A 26,699-nucleotide genomic window follows, 5' to 3' on the forward strand; every position below is an offset into this window, starting at 1 on the left:
TACAAAAAGTCAACAGTCTGCATGGTAGCTGGAGATGGTTCTAGCTTGTAATGGTATACTCACTTTTTTTCTGGTGGCGGTATTTCAGTGATGTTCTGGGTGCCACACACATAATTTGTATTCTGTACTTTGGCAAAAATACACAAGTCTTCTATTTCTACTTTTGAAATCTTTTTCAAAAAGGCAGAATTTGTCAATGGAAAGAACAAATTCTTTTGTACAGAAGCATGAAGAGGAGAGGCAGGAGAAAATTGTTATCAAGAGGCCTTCCACTGTCTACTTTTCCTTAAGCTGCTTGTATTTTCTATAACAAAAAATCCATACAATTTGTGAAAGCGAGCCTAATAAGACTCCACCCAGTACTGAGGATGTTGTAAGAGGAGGAAAAAAGGAAGTAGTTGTTCCAATCTGAATGTTGTGTGACTATGGAGTATATGCTGCGGAACAGTAATAAGCGCTACACTTTCACCATTGCCAGTGAAATGTCTGCTGAATAATAATTGCATTTCCTCCCCAAGGTAACAGTATGATTGGCAGGAATCCACACTCTTGCTTTCTAGACTGCCATAAGTGATAGTTGTCACTGATCCTTCCCATAGTGCTCTGCATGTGCCAGAGAAATTGAGAAAGGAAGTGGGCCTCTCATATCTCACTTAGTATTAATCTGTCACCGATGGTGAGTTTCTATCTGTTCCAAAGTTTAAGACAGTTGAAATTTCGAGTTCTTAACATACTTCTCCACCTTTCTGGAGGGGATTTTTATATTCCCAGTCTACCACAAGTTCAGCACAATGTGAAGGACTCCTCCTCACATTTCCAAGTTCAGAATGGAAGAAGGATTTCTTTTTTGTCCTGATACTTGGCAAGTGGATTTGTGGAGGCCTGATGTTGGGAAGCTAGTTGCAAGAAAATGGGACAGCAGAACATTAGGGAGTTGTTGAACGTGTTCTGTCATGCTTAAAGTTGGTTTTGTTTGTTATGGAAATGAAACAAGACTTACTGCATAATGAAATCCAACAGCGTTGGATTAAGCAGCTTCTTCTATTTAATAGCTGTTTAAGACAAGCACTATTTAAATTTCTTTTAAGCTAGAATCCCTCCCTTATGTTTGCTTATATGATTATAACTGTCAGCATATTATAAGTGTTTTGGGTGACATGAAAATATTTGCTCTAAGAAAGCTTTAGCTTCAACTTCCATATTTTTTTTAAATTTTTTTAGTAGCTGCGCAAATAGAAAAAAATAATGTCATTATGATGAATTGAAGTTAGCACTGTTTTCTGTTACAGACTTTGCATTTGGCTTAGATTTTATGGAACTACTTTCATAGGTTCCATAGCATGTATGCCTAAAATATTTTACAGTATAAACTAGTTCCTTGGAGATTTAGAGTATGGCATATTTTAGGGACTACGCTACACGTATTTATTTAATTTTCATTTTAAAGACTATTGTAAATGTTAACATTTTGACAGTTTTCAGCATTTGCACATATCCATCATGCTTTTTTTAAATTTGATTTATTGCAGGGCTGGTTAGTTCTTGGATAGGAGACCTCTGGGCAAGGCTGGCTTTAAGCTAAGGCTGAGTAGACACTGGCCTAGGATGCCAGCATGGGGTCTTCCAGATCATTCTAAAATTGCAAATCTTTGTATCAGTGCGAGGTGGCACCATCAGTCAATGTGGCCTAGGGGTTCCATATACTCTTGACTTGGTACTACTTCCAGGGAATCCCAGAGTTATAGGATAAACTAAGAAGTTTTTTAAAAAATCATCCCAGTGGTAAATCACTTCCGCATTGTTGCAAAGAAAACTAAATGGATGGGTCCATGAAATTATCAGGAGTCAAGCTCAACTCCTTTGACACACACTCATGTAAATAAAATGATGTGAATGGCAATTTGAATACCAGAAATTGTTTTTCTCTTGGTTTTAGTCCTTGGTGGTGAGTTAAGATTAGAAGAATTTTGAGAGGTTGGTACTCAATTGTTCAGTTTTATCATAATTTGAAAGTGGGTTATTGTTATAATTCTGCAGTAGTCAGATAAGTCTTGTATTACAGCTTCAGGACTTGCAGAATTTTGATTATTTTGCATTATTGTGGAGATGGAATATATTTCACAGTTCATCTTTGGTTGGCTTCAGCGTTTATAGCAGTAAAAAAATAGTGTCTCACTTCACCAGCAGACAGAGTTTGTAATACAGTAGTCAGATGTTGAGCCCTACTGGCATAGACTAACTGGTTTCATGCCTTGCACTTCCCACAGTTTGTTCCATCATGATTTACTGAATTATACTAAATTATAAACTAAATTACATACTGACGTATAAACCATGATTTTTAAACCACAGTGACTGTATTCATATAGCATGCTAAGTGCCAAAGTCAAACAAGCAGTGTATGGCTATTATGTGAACCAGGCCAGTGTCTCAAAGGAACTGCATCAGTTTGCTATATTGTATAAAGATAAATTACCACATGCAAGAAGTGTTTTTCAGGCTTGGAAGGTTTCTACACAGCTGAATAAGAAATGAATGAATTATGCTATAAAACTAATACAAAATATAATGCTTCAGATACAAGTTATTGCTAAAGCATTTAGTGTTTGTATCCTTCCGTGTATTTTGTGGTCTCTGCACTATAGAAACTGCACATATCAATGAGTTTCTTAGGATCAAAGTCTATAATGGATGGTCCAAGTAAGGGTTTTATTTTTTCACTTCAGGTACATGAGATAAATGACCTTGGATTATAAGATTGGTATAACAGTCATTTGCAGACCTGAAAATGTTTGGGATCTGCAAGAGCCAGATTATATATTGGGCAAATGTTTTGCATTCTGTTTGCTTTCTCCTTCTTTAAAAAAAGGAGCAAAATTATGCTCAGTTGTCTCCTTCAGAATAAGCCAGTAATAACATTTGATCTCTCCTTTCTCCAGAGGAGGAAAACAAACTCAGACATATAGACAGGGTGAGTTCCCCAGAAAATGCCCCTAACTCCTAGTAATACTCTTTCTTATCTTTCCACTGAATGTTCTTTAGCAATCCTTGTGCATGTATCTATGTGGGAGACACTGCTGGGGACAAAGAGGTAGATGGTGTATGTATGTATGTATGTATGTATGTATGTATGTATGTATGTATGTATACATAGATGCTTATGGAGGCAAACAGGACTAAGAAAGGAACTCTGACTGACAACAGATAATGGGGAATATGAAAACAGCCCATAACTATCTGGGAGAGGGAAAATTCAGTTAAGAACTTCTTGGAGCAACAGAAGTTTGGGTGAGAAGTAATAACTATTAATTAGCTTTTTAAAAAAAACCCAACTGAAGAGATACTCAACACATTTCAGCCATTCATTTTTATTGGGTGTGTTCCCAGCCAGCTTAGAGTGAAACCTACATCTTGGGTGAATTGGAATAATTCAGGATAGATATTACTCACCTAATGCAGGCTGGACTAGTTTAATCTACCACATGCTTGAAAATGTACCAAAAAGGGCTTTGATTTATTAGAAATGATATTAGCATCTTCTTGTGTCAAACGCCTGGCTGATCAAGGAACAGAGGAAGCAGGGATCAATAGATCTGCCTTCAAATTAGAGTGACTTTTCAAATTCAATTACAGCTTTTTGAATATGGGGAGCGGGCAAGCTTATACAGGTAGTCCTTGAGTTATGACCATTCATTTAACAACTGTTCAAAGTTATGATGATGCTGAAAAAAATGACTTACTGTCGATCCTTGCACTTTTGATCATGTGACTGTCGCAGCATCCCTGCGGTCACATGATCAAAATGTGGGCACTTGGCAACCGGTATGTATTTATGACAGTTGCAGCATCCCAAGGTCATGTGATCGCCATTTGCAACCTTCCCAGGGGGCTTCCAACAGTTAAAGTCAATGGGGGAAGCTGGATTTGCTTAACAACTGTAGTGATTCACTCAACAAAAGTGAGCAAAAATGGTTGTAAAGTTAGGTGCAACTTGCTTAACGACCACATCGCTTAGCAACAGAAGTTCTGGTCTCAGTTGTGGTCGTAAGTCAAGGACTACCTGTAGTCTCTTGTACGCTAATTGTTGTATATGGGGCCTAGAAAGAGATTGTGGAAGGATAGCGTTGGGGCGAGGTCTCAGTGAAATTATGACTACAAAGGATTATTAGGAACTTGGAGAACACAGTGCAAGTATTTGAGCAAAAAATTGCTATAATAAAAAGCAATATGATGGGTCATGTTGGACTTTGAATAAGAATTGCACCCTAGTATGGGAAACATAAGGGATGCAGTCGTCTAAAGGTACTTAGTAGTTATGCAGTGGAGACAGCTTTTGTACCCATAAGCTAAATCTGTCTGTATAGTTGCTCTAGAGGGGTTCTGGGCTGTTGGCTGCATAGGAGGGGGCAGACAAAAAAGCCCCGATCATATTGTGGTGGCTGGACGCTAGTCAGTATTCATTTGTTTGTTTTTAACAGTGTTTATAATCAACCTCAATTCTGACACTCTGAGTGGGCACAATAAAGTCCAAAAAAGGATATTAAAAACAGATAAAAGTAATACACTTTTTAAAAAGCAAACAAGAAGGAAGCTGCTGTTTCAGGGATGCCATTCACTTAATCTAAATGCTAAATGTCTGCTGGAACAGTGCTTCTTGGGACTGTTTTTGAAATGTCTGTTGAGTAGGGGCCATCCATACCTCCGGGGACAGAATACAGGCCATCCAGATATAAAATGGGGGCCACTGCTGTCACCTGGCCCATGCTCCATGAACCTCACAAAGAGAGAGGACTTCCACAGGCCTACTCTAAATGGCTGGACTGGATGGGCAGATTTGATTTTAGCAAGGTACCTGATATATCTTGGTGCTGCACTATAAAAGCCTTTAAAGGTGATGGCAGTTTAATTGGTAAATTGATAATTGGTACTTTAATTTGGTCCAGAAGCCTATTGGCAATGAATGCAGATTTTTTTTCAAGAATAAAGAAGCACATACCACTAACGGGGATGGGTTTAATATCGTAGGGAAAATCCTACTAGCAAGATTGGAGGATTTGCCCTGTAGTGGTATGTTCTGGAACCAGAATTTTGCTTTGGATAGGCAGGCTATTTCGTAAGCATCTGATCTGTGATCTTTTGATCCTGCAAAAGGAGTCAGGCACTCTTTGCTCAGGCATAGATTTTATTCATCCTAGATGAGGAAAATATCTGATTGTGGAACATTTGGCCAATGTTTTTCTAGTGTCTGAAGAACAATTGGAAAAAGCATAATAAAAAGCACTTTGGTTTTTTATGGAGTTTAATTATTTTAAAATATATTTATTGTACCTTTCAGTTTAAAGATCAGCAAGGTGGCTAACAATAAGATGACACACTGACAAAGCAATAGCAACAACAACAAAAAGAGGAGTGGGTCATATGCAACTGCTTTGCATATAAACCGAAACTCAAGGATTATTGATAATTGAAAGAAGATATATGACAGTGAAATAAAACAGGATTCCACTTGGAGGGCTTTTAAGGTGCCATGTTTGAACAAGTCCCTGTTTTTTTAGCATTAGCTTTTTTTATGAGATGCATCACACTGTTGGCTTAGATTCAGCTTGTGATCAGATAAGACATTTGAACCTCTTTTATTTCATCCTAAATTCAGGATTTGACTTTTAACTTTGTTAAATGTTAGTTTTAGCTCAATGTTCTGGTTTAACAAAATTGTCTGAATGTTGATTTGACTTTTATGGTATTAGCTACCCTTTCAGTTTCACTTCATCTGAAAATATTTTTTTTAAACATTTTATTTTTTTAAATAAATCTCTGGTCAGAACTACTGGGAAGTAATGCTTCCTAGAACTACTTGGAAGAACTACTAGGAATTGTGGTGCACAAGACAGAGCTAGAAGGATCAGTGCTCTGACTCATACAAAACTGGAGAAAATAGGCTTTTTAGGAAACTGTATTTCAGACTGAGAATTTCAATAATAAGTTGTTTCCTATAGATGCAGTAGGTAAGGAACAGAAGAACAGCAGGATTTGTAAAGATATTCGACTCCAAATGATAAAACAACAGACTACGATTGCATTGTTATTCAGCAATGTTTCAATATTTACAGAATAATTTGAGAGTGGGTAATGGACCAGTTGCAGTAGCATATTCCTTGTCATGCCCATTGCCGCATTCTGGATTGCCTAAGAATCTCTATTTTTAGTGTTTATGCAGTAATCCCTATTTTTAGTGTTTATGCAGTAATTGCTTACTTGTGTTGGATACATACCTCTTCATTTATGTTAACAGTAGGAAAAGCTACCCCCTGCCCATCAAATATAATTAGGGTTATAATAAAGTGTTAGCTTTATTGCTAAGAATTAAATGCTCCTTCCTTCCTTAGGTCTGTGCCTACAACTGATACATTATCTTTCAAAGTGGATGGGAATGATCTTCATTTTTCTCTGTAGCAAAATACTGGATTTTTCCTTAATAGGCACATTGGCTTGAGAGCAAAAATTTGGATTTTACACAAGACATTAGTAACAACTGCAACTATAGTGCAGAGGAATAGTCTGTTGAGTTTTGATATTTTGAATCCCAAAACAGTTTTCTTGAATTTTTCCATACACACACATACACATATTCCATCCTCCTTGCAGAAGGCTGAAAGCCTAACTCATCATCAGCACATGCTCATCATTGTCTTTGAAATTTTTTTTATGTGCCTTCCTGATTTAGGCCCCTTCATGGATCACTGCCTTGTCGTGGCGAAGGGGCTTGCGTAACTCAGTGAAGCCATGAGCTATACCGTGCAGGGCCACCCAAGACGGACAGGTCATGACAGAGAGTTCTGACAAAATGTGGTCCACTGGAGAAGGAAATGGCAACCCACTCCAGTATCCTTGCCAAGAAAACCCCATGGACAATGTTAAAAGGCTAAAAGATATGACACCGGAAGATGAGCCCCTCAGGTCGGAAGGTGTCCAATATGCTACTGGGGAAGAGCGGAGGGCATTTCCAAGTAGCTCCAGAAAGAGTGAAGTGGCTGGGCCAAAGCCGAAAGGACGTTCAGCTGTGGATGTATCTGGAAGCGAAAAGAAGGTCCGATGCTGTAAAGAACAATATTGTATAGGTACCTGGAATGTAAGATCTATGAACCAAGGCAAGCTGGATGTGGTCAAACATGAGATGACAAGATTGAACGTCGACATCTTGGGAATCAGCGAATTGAAATGGATGGGAATGGGTGAATTTAATTCAGATGACCATTATATCTACTACTGTGGCCAAGAAACCCTTAGAAGAAATGGAGTTGCACTCATAGTCAATAAGAGAGTGGGAAAGGCAGTAATGGGGTACAACCTCAAAAACGACAGAATGATCTCAGTGCGTATCCAAGGCAAACCATTCAACATCACAGTAATCCAAGTCTATGCCCCAACCACTGATGCCGAAGAAGCTGAAGTTGACTGGTTCTGTGAAGACCTACAACACCTTCTAGAACTAGCACCAAAAAAAGATGTCCTTTTCATCATAGGGGATTGGAATGCTAAAGTAGGAAGTCAAGGAGTAATTGGAATAACAGGCAAGTTTGGCCTTGGAGCACAAAATGAAGCAGGGCAAAGGCTAATAGAATTCTGTCAAGAGAACAAGCTAGTCATAGCAAACACTCTTTTCCAACAACACAAGAGACGACTCTACACATGGACATCACCAGATGGTCAATACCGAAACCAGATTGATTACATACTTTGCAGCCAAAGATGGAGAAGCTCTATACAGATAACAAAAACAAGACCAGGAGCTGACTGTGGCTCAGATCATGAGCTTCTTACTGCAAAATTTAGGCTTAAATTGAAGAATGTAGAGAAAACCACTAGACCACTCAGGTATGACTTAGATCATATTCCTTGTGAGTACACAGTGAAGGTGATGAATAGATTTAGAGGATTAAATTTGGTAGACAGCGTGCCTGAAGAACTATGGACAGAGGTCCGTAACACGGTACAGGAGGCAGCAACTAAAACCATCCCAAAGAAAAAGAAATGCAAGAAAGCAAAATGGCTGTCTGATGAGGCTTTACAAATAGCTGTGGAAAGAAGGAATGCGAAAAGCAAGGGTGAAAGGGAAAGATATAAGCAACTGAATGCAGATTTCCAGAGAATAGCAAGGAGAGATAAGAAGGCCTTCTTAAATGAACAATGCAAAGAAATTGAGGAAAACAATAGAATGGGGAAGACTAGAGATCTCTTCAAGAAAATTGGAGATATCAAAGGAACATTTAGTGCAAAGATGGGCATGATAAAGGACAAAAAAGGCAGGGACCTAACAAGCAGAAGAGATTAAGAAGAGGTGGCAAGAATACACAGAAGAACTATACAAGAAAGATCTTAATGTCCCTGATGTCCACGCTGGTGTGGTCACTGACCTTTAGCCAGACATCCTAGAGAGTGAAGTCAAGTGGGCCTTAGGAAGCATTGCTAACAACAAAGCTAGTGGAGATGACAGTATTCCAGCTGAGTTATTTAAAATACTAAAAGATGATGGTGTTAAAGTGTTGCACTCAATATGCCAGCAAGTTTGGAAAACGCAACAGTGGCCATGGGATTGGAAAAGGTCAATTACGTTCCAATTCCAAAGAAGGGCAATGCCAAAGAATGCTCAAACTATCGCACAATTGCACTCATTTCACATGCTAGCAAGGTTATGCTCAAAATCCTACAAGCTAGGCTTCAGCAGTACATGAACCAAGAACTACCGGATGTATAAGCTGGGTTTTGAAGAGGCAGAGAAACGAGATCAAATTGCCAACATTTGCTGGATCATGGAGAAAGCACGAGAGTTCCAGAAAAACATCTACTTCTGCTTCATTGACTATGCAAAAGCCTTTGATTGTGTGGATCACAACAAACTGTGGGAAATTCTTAAAGAGATGGGGGTACCAGACCATCTTACCTGTCTCCTGAGAAATCTGTATGCGGGCCAAGAAGCAACAGTTAGAACCGGTCACGGAACAACCGATTGGTTCAATAGGGAAAGGCGTACGACAAGGCTGTATACTGTCACCCTGCTTATTTAACCTATATGCAGAGTACATCATGAGAAATGCCAGGCTGGAAGAATCACAAGCCGGAATTAAGATTGCAGGGAGAATCATCAATAACCTAAGATATGCAGACGATACCACCCTAATGGCAGAAAGTGAAGAAGAACTAAAGGGCCTCTTGATGAGGGTGAAAGAGGAGAGTGCGAAAGCTGGCTTGAAACTCAACATTAAAAAAACTAAGTTCATGGCATCTGGACCCATCAATTCCTGGCAAATAGAAGGAGTAGAAATGGAAGCAGTAACAGACTTCATTTATTTGGGCTCCAAGATCACCGCAGACGGAGATTGCAGCCATGAAATTAAAAGACACTTGCTCCTTGGGAGGAAAGCTATGGCAAATCTAGATAGCATATTAAAAAGCAAAGACGTCACCTTGCCACAAAGATCCGCATAGTCAAAGCTATGGTTTTTCCAGTAGTAATGTATGGCTGTGAGAGCTGGACCATAAAGAAGGCTGAGCGCCGAAGAATTGATGCCTTTGAACTGTGGTTCTGGAGAAGACTCTTAAGAGTCCCCTGGACTGCTAGGAGGTCAAACCAGTCAATCTTAAAGGAAATCAACCCTGATTGTTCATTGGAAGGACTGATAATGAAGCTCAAGCTCAGATACTTTGGTCACTTAATGCGAAGAGAGGACTCTTTGGAAAAGACCCTGGTGCTGGGAAAGATTGAAGGCAAAAGGAGAAGAGGATGGCAGAGGATGAGATGGTTAGATAGCATCACTGAAGCAATGAGCATGAAACTGAGCGAACTCAGGGAGGCAGTGAAGGACAGGAAGGCCTGGCACAATATGGTTCATGGGGTCACGAAGAGTCGGACACGACTTAACGACTGAACAACAACAAACCTGATTTAGGAGTGCTTATTCACACTATACTGTACATGATTGTTAAATGTAAGTCTGAATTCGTATTCAAACTTTTATACTTAATTTTGGTAAGTTTTCAAGTGTGGGGTGATAGCTGGAATTAGGCTGTTTGGCAGATTCTTGATGATTTGCCAGCCATACAGAGACAAAAATCCTTTTTACAAATAAATTTATATAGAGGGAAACTATAGAACTCCCATGAAGTGGTTAAAATTCAAGCTGGCCATTTGTTAGTGTAAAATCATGTATTTTAAAGTTAGCATTTATGAGATTTATATCCCATCTTTTGTTTGATGACCACTTAAGGCAATACATGTAGTGCTCCCTCCTCCTATTTTTTTCCATAACAATCACCTTGTGTGGAAAGTTGAACAGAGAAAGAGTGCCTGGCCTAAGGTCATCCAGTGAGTTTATCTAGCTGAGAATGGACTAGAACCTTGGTTTCCAGCTTCTAACCCAAGATTTTAACCACTACAGCACAAGGTGCAACTTCAGCACCTTTGGAGGATACCATATTGGAGAAGGCTAGATTGTTGTCTAGACATGTTAGTGGCAAACTAACTGCTGCATTTAGCATAGGAGCATTACCAACATTTTGATTTTATTGCTAGACCAATAACATTTCAGGTAATAAAATGCTTATTTATATTATATTGAAATCAACTACTTGAAGATAACTCCATTTAGAGCCTTTAATTTATTTGACTCATCTATATTTTTCACTTCATCCAGGAATGACACACTTGGGGTTATGCACATTAATTCCCAGCAGCCAGGTGTATGATGTTGGAGAGAGACAGAAATTTGAGTAGGATTGTTGTTGCCTTTTATGAATAATCAGGCTTTTAAATCTGTTCTAATATCCAATTCAGGTTTGCAGTGTACTATATTTAGATTTTAAGATATCAAGCTGTTTGCCTTTATTGTCCAATAAAATGGCTATACATAATTTTATCATCCAAGACTATGCTTGAAATATGGATTAAATTTTGGTGGTGCCTGCAGTTGCAATGTGAAGAAACACATTCCTCAGCTTTGGTGATTCAGGTTTTTTAAAAACACATCCTTACATTTCAGAATAAATATATTCACTCTCCACAATAAAAAAAAAAAACCAGCATGCTAACAGCAACACATTGCTGGAAAGGAATAGGGAATGAAGAGAAATACAGCTATAGCTGCTTTGCTTAGATTTTTTTAATGAGGTTTATAAATTGGAAAATCTTTTAACTTAGTAAAATCAGCTAAACTCCGCATAAAATACCTACCATCCTTTTAAAACTTCATATTTATCTCTACTCCTTTGTGGCAACACAAGAACATTTTACTTTTTGGAGCATATTTCACTTTTGGCTTTGGCTATGCTGATTTCAGTAGTTCCAGTTGCTATTTATCTGTGGGTTGGTGTATAGTTTCATTATATATTTTTATACGTTTAAATATGCTTAGTATGAAAACTTATGTTTTCAGTAGAGCATGAATTATCCTCTGTAAAGATTTGGAAGACATTAAGGAAAGCCTTACCTATGACTAGCAGTCAACAAAATACAGAAGTAGCTCATATAATGTTGCTTAATTTTTTTTGTCCATGATATGGAAGACATGTGGTGTCAGTTAGTGAGCTTAACCATCTTTCCATCTTTAGTTTTTTTTCTTGATAAACCAGACTTGCAGCATTAAAAAAAGACTTATGTCTGATATTGTATTTCTAATTGATTGATTGAATGGTTTTGCAGCCTAGTATATCAATCTTGTAGCTATAACTTTGTTTTTAGTTTACAAAACTTCCAAGTGCTTTTTGCTACATGAATGTCGTATGCTTCTACTGCTATCTAACCAGTTATTCTGCATTCATATCAGTGCAGCTTTATGCACATTAATGGATAAAGCCGCAATACTTTGAACTTGAACTGAATGAAGAAGCTGTTTCATGTTTGGGCTCCAAATTAGGTTAAAGATAAAGACCTAGTTCAGATTAACATTTTCAGTGTAATTTGAATTATGCAGTGTAATTTATGTTGAATCTATTACTTCTAATATTTCAGAAGTAAATACTCTGAAAAATATGTTTTAATGTTGCTGTTGCTGTATTTCTCCTTTGAAGTTTGTCTTAATAATTACATGGCTTGTATAGTTTTCATTTAGTTGTTTCAATCCTGGAAAATTTGAAACTGGAGGGTGGGATACAAAATATTTTCAATAAATAACTGGAGAGTAATAATTTGATCTATGCATCTGGAATAATAGGAATTTTAGATATTAGATATTTATTTAAATTTCAGAATCATTGCTCCAGGAACCTTCCAATGCTAATAGTATATGTTTAGGTTTCTGTATTCATTGCCAGTTTTAAGCTACAGAGAATCCTCGCTTAGTTACAGGAATAGGGATTTGAATTTCCATCATTAAGCGATGTGGTTGTAAAGTATGACATCATGTAACCGCATTGCTTAACGATGGCAATCCTGGCAGTCCCTGTTGCTGTTGTTAAGTGAGGATCGTGGGTTGTTAAATGAGGAATGTGACTGCGACTTGAAACTTCCTACCGGCTTCCAACAAGCAAAGTCAATGGGGAAGCCAGCAGAAAACTAAGCCTTTCCTTAGTTGGCTCAGAAGCAGGCCAGTGGGTGGGTGAGTACTACAGAGTGCCAGTGGGCAGGGGTGGATGCTGTGGCCCAGCACAAGCACAGCTGGGTGGGAGGATGCTGCAGCATGGTGTGAGCATGTGTGATGGAATGGAATTATGAAGACCAGGCTCAGGGAGATAAACATTTTCTTAGCTCGCTGGAGGAGCATGGGAGCAACAAGAGGATGAGACTGGCACCTCCCTGAAGAATTCACACTGTTGTGGCTGGCTGGCTTGGGAGCTGGGGTTTCAGTCTGGGAAGATTCTTGCTAGAGGTTGTAGCTAATAAACATAGCTGAACTGAATCTGCATTGTCTCTTGGAGTTCCTTGGGCTAGGCCTGACAGCATGGCCAGGTAGGGGTGTGCTGTGGCCCAATGCAAGGGCAGGTGGGGGTGTGAACACTGTGGCATGTAGGCAGGTGCACAGGTGGTGCTACTGCCTGGTGTGAGTGTGGCCGGGTGGGGGGTGCTACGGCCTGGTGCGGCCAGGTGAGTGTGTGCTACAAAGTGCAGGCAGGAGGGTGCTGTGAGTGGGTGCCTGCCATGGAGTACCAGATCCCCAGGATCTGGTACTCCATAGTGGGGCTCTTCAGAAGAAAAAGCAATGGGAGCAACTTTGCTTGTGGGAAGCTGGCAGGGAAGGTTGTAAATGGTGATCACATGACTGCGGGACACTGCAACCATCGTAAGTGCGAGCTGGTTTCCAAGCAGCTGAATCAATCATGTGACCATGGGGATGGTACAACAGCTGTAACTCATAAGTATCCCTCATTCAGCACTATCATAACTTCACAGAAAAAGCTAATTCAAACAGTTAAGAAAGGCCGTTGTAACAAAAGTTATAAATCTTTTCTCAGGAAAAAAGATGTACAACTCTGACTTACACTGCTCCATTTAGTCCAGATGTGAATACTAAATCTCTGATTGCTATGCTTAAAGAAAGAATAAGTGGCCAATGACTACAGTGGGTGGTAGTAGTGATTAATGTTATCACCAAAGAGAATTGGATTTTAATCCATTTTTTCACTGTTGGAGGGAGTACTGGGATTTTAAAAAATATTTCTAGATGTGTTGTGATTGTCTGAGGTTTAACATAGCAATTTTTCTTTTTTCTTTTTAATCTGTTTCCTGCCAGAAATTGGCAAAAAGATTGGGTTACAGTCATTCAGTAATTTCCCAGTAAATTTCAGCAGCACAATGTCAGGTTTCTTTGGAAGGTGCAAAGAAAATAGGGGCTGGGGACCGCAGATTGTTGTTCTCTGATCTAGCTTGCAACTCAGACCACATTAGCTCTCTGGAATCTTAGGTAGGTTTGTTTCAACCTAAGATCCCTGATAAAGAGTTTTCCTGCTTATGAAATGTATTCTGTTACTTAGCAACAGCTCCTCTTTCTCCTCATAATTTTTAGTATCTAAAACTAATACTAAAGTTTTCTATTAAATTCAGGGTACATTATAGTTATTTAAATAGTACTAAAAGAATCATGTACAGTGGGGCAAAACAGTATTTAGTCAGCCACCAATTGTGCAAGTTCTCCCACTTAAAAAGATGAGAGGCCTGTAATTTTCATCATAGGTATACCTCAACTATGAGAGACAAAATGGGGGGGGGGAAATCCAGAAAATCACATTGTCTGATTTTTAAAGAATTTATTTGCAAATCATGGTGGAAAATAAGTATTTGGTCAATATCTAAGTTCATCTCAATACTTTGTTATATATCCTTTGTTGGCAATGACAGAGGTCAAGCGTTTTCTGTAAGTCTTCACAAGGTTTTCACACACTGATGCTGGTATTTTGGCCCATTCCTCCATGCAGATCTCCTCTAGAGCAGTGATATTTTGGGGCTGTCGCTGGGCAACGGACTTTCAACTCCCTCCAAAGGTTTTCCATGGGGTTGAGATCTGGAGACTGGCTAGGCCACTCCAGGACCTTGAAATGCTTCTTACGAAGCCACTCCTTCGTTGCCCAGGCGGTGTGTTTGGGATCACTGTCATGCCGAAAGACTCAGCCACGTTTCATCTTCAATGCCCTTGTTGAAGGAGATGTTCACTCAAAATCTCACGATACATGGCCCCATTCATTCTTTCCTTTACACGGATCAGTTGTCCTGGTCCCTTTGCAGAAAAACAGCCCCAAAGCATGATGTTTCCACCCCCATGCTTCACAGTAGGTATGGTGTTCTTTGGATGCAACTCAGCATTCTCTCTCCTCCAAACACCACAAATTGAGTTTAGACCAAAACGTTCTACTTTGGTTTCATCTGACCATATGACATTCTCCCAATCCTCTTCTGGATCATCCAAATGCTCTCTAGCAAACTTCAGACGGGCCCGGACATGTACTGGCTTAAGCAGGGGGACACATCTGGCACTGCAGGATTTGAGTCCCTGGCAGCATAGTGTGTTACTGATGGTAGTCTTTGTTACTTTGGTCCCAGCTCTCTGCAGGTCATTCACTAGGTCCCCCTGTGTGGTTCTGGGATTTTTGCTCACCGTTCTTGTGATCATTTTGACCCACAGGGTGAAATCTTGCGTGGAGCCCCAGATTGAGGGAGATTATCAGTGGTCTTGTATGTCTTCCATTTTCTAATTATTGCTCCCACAGTTGATTTCTTCACACCAAGCTGCTTGCCTATTGCAGATTCAGTCTTCCCAGCCTGGTGCAGGTCTACAATTTTGTTTCTGGTGTCTTTCAACAGCTCTTTGGTCTCAGCCATAGTGGAGTTTGGAGTGTGACTGTTTGAGGTTGTGGACAGGTGTCTTTTATACTGATAACAAGGTCAAACAGGTGCCATTACTACAGGTAACGAGTGGAGGACAGAGGAGCCTCTTAAAGAAGTAGTTACAGGTCTGTGAGAGCCAGACATCTTGCTTGTTTGTAGGTGACCAAATACTTATTTTCCACCATGATTTGCAAATAAATTCTTTAAAAATCAGACAATGTGATTTTCTGGATTTTTTCCCCCATTTCGTCTCTCATAGTTGAGGTATACCTATGATGAAAATTACAGGCCTCTCTCATCTTTTTAAGTGAGAGAACTTGCACAATTGGTGGCTGACTAAATACTTTTTTGCCCCACTGTAAACTGACAGAAAACCAATTTAATTACAATCTAGACATTAAAAAATGACAAGTGTAAATTGTACATTGACTTTGTATATCTCATTCATATGTTAAGAATCCTATCCCTGAATGAAAGGTGGGATATAAAACTAGTAAAGGTATACATTAAGTTATAGCACATCTGTGCCATTTTTCCTAAACTCAGATATCTTCCACAATCATATAATCTCAAACCATGCTAATTGAGTTGTTGTCTGACTGTCTACAGAGGTGCAGTGTTGGGGAAAATACCTAGGCCAGGCTGTGGTTGAACACTCATATGGTAGTAGGATATTTTAAATTTGAAGCAGGTTTCTAGCTGAAGTTCTCATTACCGGTAGAGTGGGCCACACTGAAGCTTATGGTAGACCTTTTTCATTTCCTCCTGGTAATTAGTAGGTTGTGTGAGTATGGTGCTGGGAGGTGTGTGGAGAAGCTTTGTGTTACCAGTAAGGTAGCACAGTTTAGGTATCAGAAATAGTACTTTACATTAAGGACCATTTGATCTTGCTGTCAGAAGGAAATTCTCTTTTTTTGTGAAACTATTGCAGGTATGTTAAATACAACTTGGTTTTTCCTTTGTTTAAAGATTAAACATGTCTCCAATACAGCTGTGCTCATGGAATTCTGCCTGATATGCCACAGTGACACCATTGAACTGTTTATTGCATGGACTCTTCAGCAGCCCCTCAGTGCCTTCTCCTGAAGAGTATTTTCTATAGAGCCCAGACCCCTGAATAGATTGGGCACAGCACCTATTGGCAAGTTTTCCATTCCCCAAGAGAAATGCATGTGAAAGCCTACTTCCATATGCATCTGACCTTCTGATCTGGATCAGGCTGACATGTCTTTGCTCATGTACAGTGCTTTCCATTCAACTAAAATCAACATCTATTCTGTGATATATTAAATATCAGGAAGAAAATAGTCACATATCCCCTTAATGTATTACTATTTTTTGTTTCATTGACTATTACTTTGTTTTGCTGTACTGAACCGACTGTTTTGTCTCCTTATTCCACCACTTTGGATAAAATGACAATAACCATTAAGAGACCTTCTAATTTATACTATTTTCTGGCTCACTGGCCTGTGTGAATTGGGGCAATGAAGTGTTATGTATAAATAAAGTGTTAAGTGTGAGGAGATGGATTTGGCCAAGTGGCTTGATCTAGACCCTCCAGTTAACCTACTGAAGCAGAATGGCATCTGTTAATCCCTGCCTCCTTAAAGTGTTCTACTATATCCTCTGAACCAAAGGAATTGCTTCCAGTGCTCCTGCATGGAGAAATATGTTTCAACAGGCATGCTCTTTTTTCCATCAGAGAAAATGTGTGCCAGTCAAACTCACATGAACCAGGACCCATTGCACACATCCACCAGTCAGGGAGTGCAGAGAGCATCTCCTAGTAGCGCTGTCAGTTTTACCCATGCCTCACCTTTTCACAGCAAGGAGGAATAGAAAGCCAAAGTCAATCTTGCTAGTGCTCTGGTAGGAACTGCAGCAAGATCAGTTCCTACTTTACCTGTGCACCTCCCATTTCCCAGTTCTCCATAGAGAGGAAAAATAAAGACAAAGTAAAGCAGGAGTAGGAGTGCTGGGTGGGGTGGGGGGAGAGAGAGAGAGGACTTTGCTCAAGGCTCTGTGAGCTGAAAGGTCAGCCTGGCAGATGTGAGCTGGAGGTTGAAGATTCATATTTACTATGACATAAGATTTTTGTGGATCATTTTCATAGAAATGAATGCTTTGAGAAACTCTTTTTAGAAACTATTTGTCTTTGAGGTGTCACAAAACTATTTGTTGTTTTTACTTAAATAGACAACACTATTAGCCTCCTGGCAAGTTATTTAGATTACATCTCATGTCCATGAAAGAACTTGAGTAGTAAATGTCAAAGTAATCACCTACGTACTATTAAATATGTTTGAAAGTGATATTTTATCATAAGAAAAGTAGAAAGGCAGGGCTGAAATTGAATATTGACTGAATTGGCAGTAACCCCTCATTTAACTCAATGAGATTTACATCTATTTATGTGTGTGTAAAGAGAGACAGTAGAACTTTTGAACAGAATAATTTTATATCAGAGGTTTGAATAGTGCTTTTCTTCAATTGTTTTTATGTCATTCAGGCTATTTATTTTAACATAAGATTATTGTTTTTCTAGAAGAGAAAGTAGAAAAAAGCCAATGCAGGATTTGCATTCATGTTGAACATTCTGTGTACTGTCAAAGGTTGCATTTTTCTGTGTCAACAAATATGTGGTTGATGCCACTGAGAACATGCTGATTTATAAACTCTGGTTTATAAACCACAGTGGCTGAGTTCACAAAAAAATCTTATTTAAAAATTGCATTATGGCACAGCAGGGTGTATGAGCTCAGGCAGTGATCCACTTGCTTTTGGGCTTACTGTTCATTATGTTGTACTGTTGGTTATAAACACTTTAAAGAAAGCAAGTATTTTCATTAAACGATCAAATTATTAGTAACAAAATATTTTTTAAAAAAATGCTTCATAGCATTTTTATTGCTACAATAAAAAGGTATGGCTCCCTTTCCAAAGACTTTCTTTTTCTTTCATTATCCATACATTTAATCCCTGATATATCTTTTGTTTTCCAGATTTGCCAAAGCCAAGTACACTGTTTGTGGCAGAAAAAGGATTGGAAGCTAGATTACCCGATTCTTGGTGCTTTAAAAGCCAGGCTGTTCCTGTTCTTTGAAGGTATTTTTCCCCAAAATGGCATCCTTATGTTCAGGTTCAGACATTATTGGCATTTTTTATAGATCAATTTATGGAATTTTTTGTGGGCTGTCTTGTTGGGCTTGGCTTTTTGATCTGTGGATTTAGAAGTTGCCACAAACTGCCCAGGATCTCTGGACTGGGGTAATAATAATATGTTTGTGTAAATAACTTAATTAAAAGCTGACTGTTTAGAGATTAAGGTATCAACTGGAGGTTATGGATAATCCTTCCTTATAAATTTTACTATAATTCTAAATTTACATTCATGTGTTTAATGTTATCCTGGTTAAGGTCTTTCATAATATCAATGATGAAACCTTCCTAGACATTCCCACTGGTCTTCTCAGTTTTTGTATTGCTTTGCAACTGACCCTCAGGGAAACAAGTAGGCTTCTCATTCCTTTTCTCTTCACAGCTGGAGAAAGAGCAATAACATTTTGTTAGGTGTCCCAATAAAATTGAGCCAGTGGAAGGATTGCTAGAAGGATAACCAGCCAGAGATATTACGTTGATGGCAGTAGGCAGTGAGGCATAATCAAGAGCTGCTTTAATGCTTTTCAGAGTCAGAAACCCAGCAATCAGACACAGATCTTTCAGTCAGTACTTTGGATAGACCACAGAGTAGAGCTGGAAAAATGTTCTGCAGCCCGAGAAATGTTTCTTTTTTAAAACAATTTTTAGGGAACCAAGAACTGCAAGGGACATAGCAGTGATGAAATGGTGTCACTAGAGGGGGCAAGTCAGGACTTTTTTTTTTCTCTTGGAGGTTAAGGTTTTGAGGGGTTTTGAACAGTTAAAATTGGTGTAAAAAGCCTATTGGAGGCTTTAAAAATGTAACAAAAAATACAGAAAATCACGACACCATTACTCAGTTGTACAGTCTCTGGAGGCCACAAAAAAGGCTGAAGGGCAAAAGCAGCCTATGGGTGAACCAGCCTTGCTGAAAAGAGTTCATGGATTACTGTATTTCCAGTTCTAGACAAACCTTAGAAAGGAAAGCCTTAAAAAGTTGATTCTCTGCTGGAATTTTAGCACCCTTTCTCTCTCTGCTTGGATGTGTTGGCAAGTGGGCATTTGAAAGTACAAAGCTTTGGGTGAGAACATTAACCCCAAGACAGTTTACTGTCTTGAGTCCAACTTTTGTTGACTACTTTATCTTGGTGTTAGTGGTCTCAGTACTGACTCTAAGAAGTCATCACCCTTCAGGAGTTTAAACTTTTTCACTGTCAGATAAGTAATACCTTATTTATAGCTAGCAGAACGGATTGACTTTAAATCTAAAATGTGTTTTCAATATCTGTATATCCAAAACTGAGCTGAATTACTGTTACATTTGTCCACTAGAGGTCAGGCTTCTGCCAGGATTAAATATTTTGACACTTGCATAATTTTTCTACCTATGAAGTGTTCTGTTTACCAGATCTAAAAGCTAGTCATTTGTTTGAAAGCAGAATTTGTGCTTGGGGGAGAACTGCATGTTGAATTGAAAGGAGAATGGCATTTGTGTTTTATGACCTATGCTTTTCTAGTTTCAAGTCTTGGCCAAAGGATACTGGAGAAAATTAATTTTCACCATTGTAGAAAAATGGGTGTTGTTATTAATAACAACAACAACATTTAGGAAGCTCAAGGCAGTGTAGATAGGATTATTCTGTATTCTGTGTTCACAACAATCCTGTGAGGAAGGTTAGGCTGAACAATAGTACCTAGGCCTGAATCATTCAGTGAAATATATAGTCAGGTTGAACTGGAATCTAAACATTCATGGTCCCAATTAAACTCTCTAATTACTATGTAATACTGCCCCTCATTGTTTTCAGTAGTGGACATGTGGTAAACATTAACATAAATATGGAAAATATGCATTGAGATTGTTCATAGACTGCCAGTTGCCCTCAGCACACAATAAGGTATGCCATTGTATCCTTAAATGACTTATCTGGAAATGTCAGATACATAATTTAGCACAACAGGAATTAGAGGACCAGATCCATGAGTGATCCAGTGCATTCAAAAGGTCATTAGTTACAACAGCTTTTACAGGGTAGACAGACCTGTGTTTCTATTTTCCATTCATTCAGCTCCCCAGTCTTTGAAGAGATTTAGTGTCTATTCAATTTTCATTTCATTTAATATATAATTATTAATTTATGTATTTAATAAAAAAGTAAAAACAATGCAAAAAAAAAAGAATGGAAGGAAAACGGGGAGGGGATTAATTTCCCAAGATAAATTATACACTATGGGCTATGTGTAGCCTCCAGATTCCCCCCCTTTTTTATTTGCCATCCCAAGAGCTTCCTGAATTCCAGCTCATGAAATTTAGTATCAAACTGCTGTTGAATATTAGGCAAAACAAAATTGATAAGTTATCAATCAATTTTTATTTGGTCATAGACCAGCAAATAAAACAAAAGAATCATAATTAATTAGGATAAAAAAAGAGAAGCGCTCTGTTCAAAAGTGATATTTCGGTGTCTCCCTCCAATAACTGCTATTGGGAGGGTATAAATCTAGCCAAGGATAAAACTTTTCTGAATTTCAGAATCATTATACAGCTTAGGTATCTGGCTGGTCAGAGAAAATGTGCAGAATGGCTTAATAAGATGTTTCTAGGTAGGACTGATAACTCTGATTGCAGCTCTAAATTGATGGCCCGTTGTTTGAGATCAGCTAGTGCACATTCATAGCCCACGAAAGCGATGGCTGTCCATGTAAAGCCATAAGATTGCAATTTAGCATGTATTGCCTGGCACCAAGAAGACTGAAAGCTATCGGTCATAATTAAAGGGGCCAAGCCAACTGGAAAAAAAAGAGAGCTTAAGCCAATAGGAGAAAATGTAAATCCAAGCAGAAGTTTCTATTTTAAGTAGGCCAGCCTCATGACAAAGCATCACATTTGGAATGCAGTGAGGTACTTGAAAAAGAGTAGCTGGGCTCGGATCTTAGCTGAGAAGACTTTAATCACTGCAGGTGTATACTGAGCTCCTTTGAAGAAGTAGAAAGATTGTAAAGCTGATGCTGTTTTTAAGCTGACGTTATTGGCATGGGACTTACAGTTGCCCATAGCATGAAAAAAAAATCCCCAGATATTTAAAGGTCTTAACTTGCTCTATTGGGCAATTATTTAGCCACCAGATATGTGCCTTAGGGCACTTAGCAAAAACCTTGGTTTTGGAATAATTAATTTCTAGCTGTTCTTGGCAGTGCTCATTAAGTATATGAAGTGCCCGTTTCAGGCCAGTCTGTGTCTGAGAGAGAGCAACATGGCGTCATCTGCATATAAAAGAACAGAAATGTGTCTATTTCCCAATAATGGTGGATGAAGAGATGAACTATTCAGTTTATCTATGAGGGAATTGATTTATAGATTAAAGAGAAAGGGAGCTAGAATACACCCTTGTCTCACTCCTCTCTTGACTGGGATTTCCTTGGTGCAGTGTCTGTGCATACTACATTGCACCTTCATCCAGGAGTTGATAAGCTATAGGATTAGCAAAAACAGGAAAACTGAGACATTTCCATTTTTCCTCTTGGAAGCTCCTCCAATTGTCTCATAGCCAAAATATACCCCCCCCCAAAAAAAGGGAGGGAGGTTCCTTCCCTGTCTGCCAAGAGACTGCCAACCTCAATGTAAAATATAGAGTACTGTATTATGTTTTTGAAAAAGCCACATCCCATGGAGTCTAGACTTACCTTCTTGTTCTTTTGGCAAAGCCAGAGTTTGCTTCTAATCTTTTCTGCACTCCCATAGTTACTGGTAACTAAAGCAGAATCTTCATTCTGGCAGGGAAGGGGGAAGCAAACTTCCAGCAGCAGTTCCTTGTTCAGATGACAAAGATGACAAAGGGGAGTGGGTTATTGTTCCCCTTGCTTGGTGTTCATCCTAGGAAATAATAAGTGTACCTTTCCAACAGCTCTTGATCCCTGGGCCAATAGGAGAAACAAGAATGCGGACAGATTCATATTTGGCGCTAAGCCATCATATGGTTTATTTGCTTTTGACTTAGCATGACCTGCGAACCAAGTGACTATGGTGTGTTCATATGTCAACCAGGCTAATATCGTTTATTCAACAAATCATGATTAAAACAGGCCATAATTTAATGCAATATATGAACCTAGCCTATATTTATCTTCTGGTGTATTGTCCTAGGGCACTTGTAAATGAGTAGTTTGTGTGGTCAATACAGAAGAATTTATATTATTTTTTGTAATATTGACAGTATTATTGTGACACCTTTGTGCGCCTTTTAAGTCAGGGGTAGTCCCCTAAATTCTGTCTTTTCAAGGGTTTTGTGAACTAGCATAGAATATAACTGCACATTGTGCCAGAGATGTTGCTATCTTCATCTCAAAGCGCAGAAGACACAAATTATACCTTTGCAATGTTTGTTCTAGGAATGGATAAACTTCTGTGGTTTCACAGAGCTGTGCATTTAAAAAAACATACTGTAGAAAGACAAAAATGCTTCTGTTTGGGTTCTGTTGTTAACTATATCAAAGTCAAGGGAGCTTTACAAATGGTCTAACAGGAAAACTCTAGTTCATCATTTTGGAATTAGAGAATTGGAGAGCTGAAACAGCATAAAAGCACTCTAAATAAATAAATAATATTCCACAATGTTTCTTAATTTCTAGTACTGAAAAAATCATAATTACTATCAATATACCTGCCCTTCTCTTTAGTGATGGCAACAGTTTTTTTAAAAATGGGAGCCAGACAGAAGTGTTCATACATGTGCAATCCTAGGGGGTGTTTAAGTGTGGTTTGTAAGTAAGTTGTTATATCTTAGCATGCTGTACACACCTGGCCTATTGTGGTTTATTTCATAAACCAGTAAAACAAACTTAGCAAGATATGTGAATTCACACTGTGAATTGCATACAGGTAGTCCCCAGTTGAAGAACAAGTTCATTCCCAAGGTCTGTTCTTAAGTTGAATTTGTATGTAAGCCAGAACAGTATTATTGTATAATACTATATAAGTAGTATTATGTAATTAACTCAAACCATTGTGTATTTAACTTGAGTCATGTATTTAACTCAAATTTTACTACAACAGGCTCCGGTCTTAAATATGGGTAAACTGGCCATTCTTAACCCGGAGACTACCTGTACTGTATCTAGTGATTTTGATCCACAATCTAGCGATTTTGCTTTGACAATGAATTAATTTTATTATATTCTGAATGTTGGTTCCTGGTTTTTATGTGTTACTTATAATGTATGTTTTTAATTTTTAAATGTGATTACTTATCTCTCTTTTAACTCAAAATTAAGGGCTTGAGGAATTGTATGCCACTCAAGAGTTGGTTGATTGAAGTGGCCTATAAGCCCTGTTAATATAAATAAATAAATACAAATGGTTGTGGAAACCGTATTCGAATAGTTGTAAAAAAGCTTTAGCAAACAATATCCATGTAAAGTTGGCTTGAGAGCACTTAAAGAAGACATTGACCCAATGGCTCTACAAATAATTAAAAAGAAAAAAAGAAAAAGAAAAAATGACTGTTTCTTATTAGCAAAGGATAGGAGAGAAAGGGGATGGAAGGGGGAAGAAGATGACATCAGATTTGTTAGTCAACATTTTCTCCTGACCTGATCTTTTTTTGGAAAATAATTAAATTCAGCATTTCCATATCTACAGTACTGCTATCTAGAGTACCTTAAGTACTAAAAGTGCTACATTTACATAGTTTGGATAACTGTAGAACAGACTTAATTCCATACCGTTCTGTTACCGTCACTGTTTATCCATCCTTGGAATTCAGTTATGGCATTGCATAGACATCTGTGGAAAGCTACAGGCTGCCAGTGAAGAAATAAGTTGGACTGAGAAACACGGGGAAGCATGAAGGAAATTAGTCTGTCCAGTAAAGCTGATATGGTTTGCTTAATTATTTATTTTACTTTAAACTGATAACTTGTGCATGTTAGTTTATGAATAAATCATCCTGTTTTGTTGAATAAATGAACTTCATTTTTAAGAGGTATATCTGCACTGTTAAGTGAACCTGTAAACAATAGCATAACTGTCTCTGGATTCTCAAGGTGATGTGTATGTATTCATCTTTCAGGTTAAAGCATTTCAAAGAAAAAGATGCAAAGAGAGAGATAATGAGACAGTGTTTGTTTGTTTGTTTGTTTGTTTAAATGTATTGGCCCCGCAACTCCAGTGGACTCTTGGACCTTTGTTTTTGATATCTTGAGCAGCACAGCCACATTTAATAAATACTGTACTTTTTAAAAGATGGTAGGAGTAAAATACAATAATGGGAGATAGCAGTGATACATCCAGTAGAATTGACACAGATTTGCTTCCTGGAACATTTTCTACTTGAGGTGTAGCAACACTTGGTTAGCCTGCTTTCAATGGTTCATTGCACCTATTGCAATATTTTCATTTATTTACAGGGTTGTACAATATCTGTGCTCTGGACCATTAATTAGCCACTCTGAACTAAAGGCTCCGGTAACAACGGTAGTGTAGTATATTCTTGACAGCCCTAATAAGCCTCATAGCTATTGTTTCTGTAAGAATCCATACTTATACCTCCAGGAGATAGAGAGGAGGAGAGAAATTCTGCTTTTCTATTATTTATTATGGGGAGTAGGGTGAGAAGAACCTGTTTTAGTGTAAGGGCCAAAATAACACCAAGGAAGTGCATTAAGGGCTTCAAACTAACAAAGAGTGGAGCACAGTCTAGAGTAGGAGGAGCCAAGTGAATTCTCAGTGGGCATTCATGTGCCTAGAGCCACCTAAATGTTCCCCATACCGACACACAGAGCTCTTCTTTCTCCACATACATTAATTCCATGCCCTTTCACATAAATGTGATATTTTAAAGTGTAATTGTTATGTGAAGGGTGGCATTTTGAAATGGTGTCAATATCTTTGCTTAGTTGCAAAACTGAATATTGCAAAATATTTTAATTTAGACTAAAAGAGGAGGAATCCAAGGAAGAAGGAAGGTGCACCAAGTCTTTCCTATGCTTAACCAATCTGTGATTTCCTCTATGCTATCACTTTAAAAAGTAGATGGGTTTCAAACAGCTTGTTATTACTTATCAGAGCAAATAATTCAGTGTTCCAGTCAGCTTATTTCATCATCCCCGCTTTGAAAGAAAGCCTCAGAACTTCCCTTTCTTTCTCCTACATCACATTAGATAACATTCATTAATGAGGCAAGTTAATTACAATAAAATGAAAAACTTTGGAAAATAATAATATGAAAAACATTTATAATAAGCTTACATTTTTCTAGTCATTGTTTAAAAAAAAGTACAGAACAAAATAGTATCTTTTCACAGATTTACACTCTAACTACATTTGGATGGGGAGGGAAGAAGAACATCTTAAGGAAAATTCCAGGCATCTGACAGATAAAGTGATTCAGAGCCATTCCAAGTTTGACTCTGGTTGGGTAGGTCCTACTGACTTGTCTGAGGCAGGGACTTGTTTGTTACTGGGGGAGTCTCAGCTTGTGAGTCCTGAAGTGCACAGGATGTGTATTAGATCTAAGCCCTTCTTGGTTGGTTGAAGCTGCTTGGGAAGTGATGGTGGATTCATCTTTAAGTGATGAGGTCTTGAAAGAGGCAGTGGTATACCCCCTCCTCAAGAAGCCATCGCTGAACCCAGCAGCACTGGATAATTTCCAACAGGTCTCCAGCCTTCCCTTTTCAGGGAAGATTGTAGAGAATGTGGTGGAGCTGCAGCTTCAGAGGGCTCTGGAGGAAGTGGACTATAATGATTGGAGACCCTACTTACAGTCACTCATGCATTAGTCACCTTGCAGTTGAACTATTGCAATGTGGTTCACATGAGGTTACCCTTGTAGAGCACTCAGAAGCTACAGCTGATTCAGAATGTAGTAGTGCAAGTGATTATGGGTGCATCTCAGTTCACCTGGGAAATACCTGCTTTAGGAGCTGCACTACTTCCCACTTGGCTTTTGGGTGGAATTCATAGTGATGGTTATCACCTGTAAAGCCCATCATAACTCAGGGTCTTGTTATCTGCAGGACCGCCTCTGTCCAGTTACGTCTGCTTTATTTATCAAATCTAGTAGAGTAGACATATTCCATATTCCACTGTTAAAATTATGCCTTTTGTGGGACCTTAGAGACATGGCTTTGGCTGCTCCTGCCCTGTGGGATAGTATCCCCCTTGAGTTTTGGACAGCTCTGACCCTGCTGTCATTTAAGAAAACATTTAAAACTGGCTTTTTCAGCAGCACCTGAAACAGGGTGTCTTGTG

The 26,699-nt window shown here is 38.6% G+C and overlaps 1 protein-coding gene across 4 annotated transcripts in view; it reads left to right on the top strand.

Annotated features, from left to right (window-relative positions):
- The window catches only part of GNG12 (G protein subunit gamma 12), a 49,433-nt gene that overhangs the window by 1,604 nt on the left and 21,130 nt on the right, over nt 1-26,699 (top strand). For 3 of the 4 annotated variants that reach the window (XM_088128535.1, XM_088128536.1, XM_088128537.1), the window contains exon 2: nt 18,316-18,418. The gene's annotated coding sequence lies outside the window, so the exon portion shown is untranslated. Of the gene's footprint in view, nt 1-18,315; nt 18,419-24,025; nt 24,330-26,699 lie in introns of those variants that run through there. The other variant, XM_088128538.1, reaches the window with a different exon arrangement.

This window comes from Python bivittatus, unplaced genomic scaffold (assembly GCF_059951505.1).
Source record: "Python bivittatus isolate LINGU-HERP-01145 unplaced genomic scaffold, Pbiv_v1 ctg000700_np1212, whole genome shotgun sequence".
NCBI lineage: Eukaryota > Metazoa > Chordata > Lepidosauria > Squamata > Pythonidae > Python > Python bivittatus.